The following is an 8,296-nucleotide window of genomic DNA, read 5'->3' as shown; positions in this document are numbered from 1 at the left end:
CTGTTGACAGAAAAACAAAGCTGCTCCCGGAGCAGGCATAATGAGGCCCAGCCATGCCTATCCCATTTGAAACTCCCTTCATTGGAGAACTGGTCACAGCTCAGCGACCTCTGACCCCTCATTTACTAAGTGATGCATTCTCAAAGGCTGATGAGTTTGGTAAAGGTTGCAAGCCTGCCCTACTGGATTTTATGGAATCTGCTGCACACAGTGCCTCTCGAAGGTACAACAGTCAAATGTTTGATGTCTCTGCTATGTTGCATTGATGTTATTCTGTTGTAGCAAAGTAATGCTTTGAAAATGTTCTACAAGTATTATGAATACTACACTATATATAATACATAAGGTTGGGCAGGCAGCATTTTGGTTTTGTTATAGAATGGAAACATGCATTGAACACTGTTTGTGAAAAAGACATTATGATTTTATGTTGTTTTTCAATGCGTTTCATTGTCTTCTCAGGTCAGTCTCTCACCGTCCTACACACTTCCTTTCTTTTGTGTACTCCCAATGGTGCAGCACACTGCGAGTTTCATTTCTGAAGAGTCTGGTTGAGGAGAACATGCCCTCCGGGTAGCAGAGATGATCTACAGAACAAGGGGGGGGCACGCAGGTTTAATGTGAGGGATTTGCCTGCTGCCTCCATACCTCCTCCTCCCCCCACCCCCTACTCCTCCTCCCCCTCCTCCTCCCCTATATCTGTTAGCACCTCGGAGGTGCTGAAAAGGGCAGCCATGAAGGGCTGGGGGAAGACACGGGCTGCCAGACACTGGATGTTCGCCTCTCCTACATCATCCCACTCTCCCCTGCGGGCCTCAGCACAGACGGGCTGTCAGTCAGCACCTCCCCCCATGCCTCACCCCACCCTGCCGCAGGTAGGGTTCCTCACACAGGGTGGTGGGGGTTTCGGCTGACGCCTTGTGCTGCATGCCCGCACAGCCCTGCCTCTGCTTCAGTGAGAGAACTCTGGCAAAGGACAGCATGTTCTTAGACGGCCCTGCAGGAAAATTGTTTCAAATTATTTCAGTGGCTTGTGCGGATCCTCTCTATGGAAAGGCTAGATTGTATCCATGAGCATCTGACAAAAGGGAAAAAAATTTAAGGAAACAAATTTGTGTTAATGACCTGTCAGCACATGGAGTCCTGCTGCCCAGGTCTTCCTCTTTACAGCACACAGGTATTCAGACACGCATGCATGTGCACAAACACATATCTACACCCATCCTACTCCACATATATACATGCACACCTACTCACACAAGCTTAGTCATAGCTGCACACAGACACACAAACACATGTGTGTATGCACAACACATGTTTGCCTCAATGGTCCTCCACACATATAGATGCACACACATGCACAATCACACACACGCAAACACGTTCAAACACACACACGCAGACGCACGCAGACATGCAGGAGGTTAGTGGTAGAAAGCGCTTGTGGGCGGGATACATGTATTGATGCTGCTTAGTCAAGCTCTTTAACATTTCTTCAGAAGTTCAGAAACAGACTCACTGCTGATGAATCCGATCACAACCAAGGACTCACAGACTGGATAAATGATAAGCAGGCAATCGGGGCATCTTCATCACAACGCCACACTTTCCATGTGTTGGCTGTGTGAGCACTATGTAAATGCTGTTTTCAATCACACCGCAACTTTCTTTGTCAGCATATGTATATCTAACCTGTCTGAAGAAGGACTTTGACTGGGGCCCTGTAAAATTATTTAAGTAACTTCACTTGAAATTTAAAAGCAAGAAAGACATGTACACGCCTGCCAGCAAGGTGGATTAACAGCCTTTAACACTTTGAGTGCTTTAGTGCAAACAGCTGGGCCAGCTAGTGCTCCAAGTCCATCTTCATTAGGACCCACACAAAAGAGCTGTTTGGAGTTTTGTTTGGAGTTTGAGCAAGCATCATTTAACAGCCTATGAGAGCACACACTAAACTGCCAGTCAAGTGAAAGGAGCACGGAGAGATCTGGCTGCTGGTCCAAAATCCTTGTACTGTTTGTTGTTGCGAGTGGTAGTTAAAACGCTTCAGGAACTTTTGCTATATCACTATATCTAGGCAGTTCCGCTCTCTTCCCCAGTACAAGGCCATGGCTTTTCATCTTAAGGGTTTTTTTTTTTTTTTTATTCACTTGCCACATACAATTGCGACCACCCAATTTGCATATTTCTATTTTTTTTAAACTGGGAGCTCATCTGCATGGGCATTTAGCATGTTTTTATTGTGTTGCGTTAAAGAACTCTGTGGTCTGTGTTTTCTACGTGGCCGGTCTGCACCCAGAATTCTTTGTGTAATTAAATGAATGTGTGCACTGTGTAGAAAGGGGATTAGTATTTTTTCCCCCTCTGAACAGGAATGCAATAAAACCTCTGAGTAACTCCTTAATGAAAAGCAGTCGATCCGCAATGAAACATTGATTATATGCGTATTAAAAGCACTTCATCTGTAGTGCTGCTCACAAAAGCAGGGCCACAATCATGGAGCAGGTCCCCCTGCCCGAGGGTCGTGATTCTTCTCCAATAATTGTAATTCGGCGATAAGGAGCTTAGTCCCCATGTTATCCCCCAATAGAGGGCCTGAAATAAAGAGTGCCAGAGGTAATAATACAGGAGATTATCATTTTGGAGAGCCCTCCTCCTCACCCACTCAACATTTGCTTCAGGTCAGCCATCTCTAATTTTGGTCTCATTCGCCAATGAACAAAGATAGTCCCGTCCCTCCCTCTTTGGGTCTGGTAATGAACATTACTGCCTGGTTCATTGGCACGCAAAGCTACCCTGTGCATCAATGACTGAGGGGGCTGTAAGCTACTGCGGCACAAAGCAGGAATTTGCCCCGTTGCATTTTTTGGGGGACCCCCTTCTCACCCGTCCCTCTGTCGTCTCGGTACAGGGACAAGGCTTGGAACTCACCATGGCCCACCTAACCCCCCCCCGCCTTCACCCCTTCACTCCCTGAAGTGATCATGAGACTTTCCATTTCTCATGGACGATTATAGCTTTGATGTCTGCAAGAGTGTTTAACTCCAGTGAAGTGGAAACGCTGAACAAAAAGAGAACGAGTGATCCCATGGTCCATGCAGCATGGGTTGTGCATCACAGTAGCCTACCAAAGACCTGAAATATTCAGTTCCAACTTATTGTTCAGATCTTTTAGTCCTTCCCTTAATTAGGGTGTTGCCATTTATATTTCTGCAGTGAAGTAGCATTCACACCTCAGTCTGAGACTGTCCCTTAATGAAGAATGTAATTGGCTCATTTGTCAGCAATTAAGAGATGTGTCCAGTACTCAGAAATTTTCTGTGACCTTGGGCTGTTTAGATCAAAGTTTGGGCATCTTTTTTTCAGGGAATGGTCAAGGGTTTTAAATTCATTAGCAATGTGCTGGAAATCACTCTTCCTGATGTGTAGGCTAAGTAATTAATTCAGCCATTTGTCCATTTATTGGTCCTTGCAATATCTATAATGAGGTGTAAATAAACTTAGCCACTAATTGACGTAAAACTGTTCCAGCATATGCTGGCCATGAATACTGAAAGAGCATGTTTCTGTGACTTGTCTGTTGGCTCATTCTTTCCATTTCATTCACGTGTCAGGGTTCTAGTCTTACTTCACCTATTTGATCAGTCTCTGTGGCCTCCTGCATGTATAAATCTGTCTGTCAGTCTGTGTTTACCTCTGATCACATCATCAGTTGACTCCCCTAGCGTGGTGCTGTAAGGGTTGCTGTGCACATGTCCCATCAACAGCAGAGTGGAATTAATTATAAGCACCTGGATTACCACAGGCTCTCAGTTAGGGAAATTGGCTGTAACCAATTAATTGACTGAAGGGGCTCCGTGGAAGCATCAATGATCCTTTTCACATTGAGATGGAGGGGGTGAAGTGGTTCTTTATGTTTGTCTTCAGTCAAAATCAGTCATAGCCCTGTGAAAGGGTCTGGATGTGTCTCTTGCAGACGTCTCCCAGGATTTTCCCTGAGCAGCCTGGCTCGTGTGTGGCCACACCACTCAATATACCCCTGCCCCCGCCCACCAACCCCCCCCCCCCCCCCCGCCGCCCGCCCCTTTGCCACCCCGGCCCAGGGACTTTGAGGCATCTAAGGCGATGTTTGTTACAATAATCTTTTTCTGTCACCTCTCTTTTTAAGAGCCTGAGAAGAAAGCGTCACTTGTAGCATGTTTTGGCCCCGCTCTTGAGGGGACAAAATCTGCGATGAACATCACAGCACGGTTCAAATGCACGTGAAAAGAGGGAGGGCAGCCTTCTCAAAATCCCTCTAATAAATGACAAAAACTTTTTAGCACAGCCGCATAGAGAAAGGCTTTTGCCCAATGCTCTCTTTCTTCTGCATAACTTTCTTTTTTCAATCAAGCAGAAAGAACCGCAGATGTTGACATTATTTGCAGTGGGTTAAGATGGATTCTAAAGCCTATTATTCCTCTCTTGTAACTTCTTTATTATCAAGTTTTCCCTTTCTCTGTTGTGGCCCCCTGGTGGAGCTGGGCTCTGGCCCGGGGTGAGCAGTGAAAGGGCTCCGGATGATGGCTGATCCTCCAGGGGGGACTTTCATCAGGTCCGGCCCAGGGATTGGGCCCCTTTATGGAGAGCAGCAGGTAGCCATGGCAGTCTGGGTCAGTGCTCTGTCCAGCCCTTATTGTCCTTCTCGATAGGCCTGAGTTTTCGCCAGCATGGGGTCATAGGTCATCACCTTCCCGGCTACCCACATTATTACCAGCACTACCAACACCGTTGGGATCCATCCATACCTGCACTGCTCTAACACAGAGAGGGAGGGAGGGTGGCAGGAAGGCATGGTGAGACAGAGCTAAGGAATGCAAAAAAAACAGTCAACAAGGGCTGAAGGGCTTAACACAAGAAGGGAGTGGAGCATGGAAGGTAAACCTAGCCCTTCAAATCCGAAATTTGGATAAAAGAGGAATTCATTTAATGATTATTTGCAGGCTAAGTGGTGGGATCAAGCTCTCGTTCTCAAACCTATAGCTTATGCTACAACACTTTTGGATGATAAAGTCTTATCGCTGTTCAAAAACAAAATGGTGATGACATCAGGGCTTTGCCATTGTTGATAGGGGGTGAGAGTTATGCAGGAGTTGGTGAAAGATGAAGGAGGGCCAGGCCTTGGAAGCTGATGCTAACCCAGACCCACCTTCCATATCCTGTTTGAAAACCCCTATCACTACATCTCCATACCTCCAGGGAATTGCAGTCACGTGCATTTAGGAACTATCAGCAAGGGAGGTTAAAGCGCACCCATTTGCCTGTGGCTTGCACGGAGATATGCTCTGACACAGTCCTTCTGCATGATGAAAGACAACTCATCAGACATCTGAGGTGCCTTGCTGGTTGACAAATAAGGACATGGCTGCTGTAGAGAGATGTTGCATTTTACTGCACCAAGTAGACAACACAGTCATTATTTATTGATGCCAATGATGTCATGTTATGTAGAATGGCAGAGTATGTAACCACTGTAAAGAAGTGGAAGTTTTCGTGCTAAGTGTGGTGCAATTTTAGAGGGTTCTGATATTGTCCAATGGTGCTGCCACATAAGAGAACAAAATGTGGTGTGTTAATTTTGTTTATTTATGTGTTTACAGTAAAATAATGGAAACTTCATGAAAGTTTTAATGAGAACAGGCCACTCAGCCCAGCTAGTCTAGTCATTTTATCTATAACCAGGAGTTTATCTAGGATTGTGGAAAGCCTGGTCACAAGCACTTTAAGTATTTATGTTTCCTCTACCCATCCTGGCAAATTAATTCACAAGTGACAAATCTAATAAGCAGCTGACACTTCAGATTTTTCAACTTTTTAAAGCATTTTTAAAAAGTCAACTGAAACAAATGGGTTGACATGTAAAGGAGCATTGAACACATTTACCCCTCTCAGGGAATAGAACACAGAAAGATGAAGCTCTTGGTGATAAATGCATATTACACCTATTTCTGTTGCACTTGAAACATTGTTTTCCCATATCTTTTGAGACTTGAATTAAAGCAGTGATGCAGCCATGAGAAGCAGTAGTCTAAGAAAGCTAGTGATGTTAGCAACACCATATCAGTAGCTGGTAGTTCTTCACACTGCTGAAGTGAACACTTGCTGAATTTTGAGCTTTGTACAATGTTGATTGCTTTGAGGTGAATGGACATACAGTCAGTTGCAATATGCTTATGACAAGTTCACTAATTTTAGCTGAATTTTAGTTCAGCTAAAATTAACATCAATTTATTGACTTTGGCTGTTTGCAACATGTCAGCAGCCAAGTGTGGCATTATTGCTTAAATTTAAAACTACATGCTTCAACAGCAAAAAAAAAAATATATATAAAACCTTATAATAAGAGTCTATTTAACATTGGAACCAAGAGTAAGCGGCAAGTGGCTTTGAAAAAAAGTGGCACACATTAGGGTTGTGATGCTCCACTTCATTCCTCTGTACATAAGTTATATGACAATGACATGTGGTAAAGAATGGCGTGTTTATATGTCAAAGACACCTGTTTTAGTCTTGTACTTGTGTTGTAGTCTTATGTAGTCTTATATTAAACTCAGGGAGGGTGTTCTGTTGAACGTCCCATATATGTATCCACATTAACACGTTTCACCTACTTTCCTTCTTTCTTATCAGTGCATCCAAATACTGTCCATTCCTGTAATTTTCATGTAATCCTATTGGCTTCTTCCAGAGCATGTAAAATGAATTTCAGAGACCATCTAAATTTGTAGTAAATGAAATGATAACAGGTAAACCTGGTATTGATAATCTAATTTTGAAAACAGTCCCATGGTGTATGCCTGTTAATTCAATTCATATTTTCGATGAAGGAGCCAACTGTGTTGAAATCAGTCCCCACATAGTCAAAGTAACACTCATCCACGTGCACAGCTGCATCTAATGGTCTGTTGCTGTGAGGGCTGGTTGGTGACCTCAGGACGTCAGTACGTTAACCCCCTCAGCCCTGCAGCTCTGACCCTGTGTCCTCCCTCACAGCCACAGGGTTTTTCCATCCAGACCATTGCATTGTGTCCCCTGGCTATTGTGTGTCCTAGTAAATAATGTCCCCCTCTGCACCCCCCCCCCCCCCCCACCTCTTGAGTTCTCCCCAGCTGAACAGGGCCAGGGAGCAATGTGGTGCCTAGTGTGAGTGCTCTCTCAGCAGGACAAAGAGGAGAGGTTGACTGGGGGTTACAGGTACTTTTCAGCCTGCCTGGCAGGCAAGCTCCAGCATCCTGCTGCTAGAAATTTGTCGTCCCATTCCGCTCTTTCTTGGAGAGTGTCAGCGTGGGCCCCTGATGGGAGATTTGTTGATATGATAACTTGATTAGGCCCCAGGATGGATGATGCAGTGGCAGAGAGTCAGCCATCCCATTCATGCTCTGGCTGGCTAATCAACCAATTACTAGCTCTAATTGCTAGTCTCCTGAAGAGAGGTTAAGGAGCAGGATCAAGGCTGTGCTGAGACTTCAAGTGATTGAAACATCAGTTTCAAATAAATAATGTTCTGCCCACCTCAAAGTATTGACTGCTTGATTTGTAAAGGCTGGGTTTTATTGCAATCTGTCTGTACCTACAGAATATTGGCGTAGTGATAATTTCCAAAATTATAATACATTTGTCAAACACGGAAAGCAAAAAAGCAAAGGGTTTTCATTGTTGCATCATTTTCCATCATTGTTAGAATTCAAATATAGCAATGCAATACTCCTCTGGTAATTTCACAGCAAAACTGTTTTTCTAGCCACACAATTGTAAGGTAATATAGGAAAACATCAATGGTAAGGTATTGTAAATCCATTAGTAGACAACAAGTGTAATTCAGTCATTCATGTTAAAATACAATATTCCCCTGCTAGCTTCATTGAGACATGACCATTCTGAGATAAAATGAACATTAAATTAAAGTTTGATAAGAAATATCATTTTCATTCAATGCATCAGGGGTATGCAATCCTGTACAGAACATGTTCTGTGGATTGTTTCTCTAAACAGTGAAATACGAAGTATGGTGAGCACAAGGGTGCATGTAGACATTCCATCGAGTGCTACAGCCAGCATTCATTAAAGGCACTGATGGCACGAGCACAAGAGGTTGGTCAGCCAATCCAAGACTAGGGACACCTGTGGCAGGACCCAAAAGACAGTTCTTGCTATGCTTTTGGGGACAAAAAAAAAATCATCAATAACGATGGTGATATGAAGATTAAATAGAAGTGATTCCTCTGCCTTCCTTAGGTGTGCTCTTCCAGTCCTAGTG

This window comes from Megalops cyprinoides, chromosome 2 (assembly GCF_013368585.1).
Source record: "Megalops cyprinoides isolate fMegCyp1 chromosome 2, fMegCyp1.pri, whole genome shotgun sequence".
NCBI lineage: Eukaryota > Metazoa > Chordata > Actinopteri > Elopiformes > Megalopidae > Megalops > Megalops cyprinoides.
Note: the sequence above shows the minus strand (reverse complement) of the source record.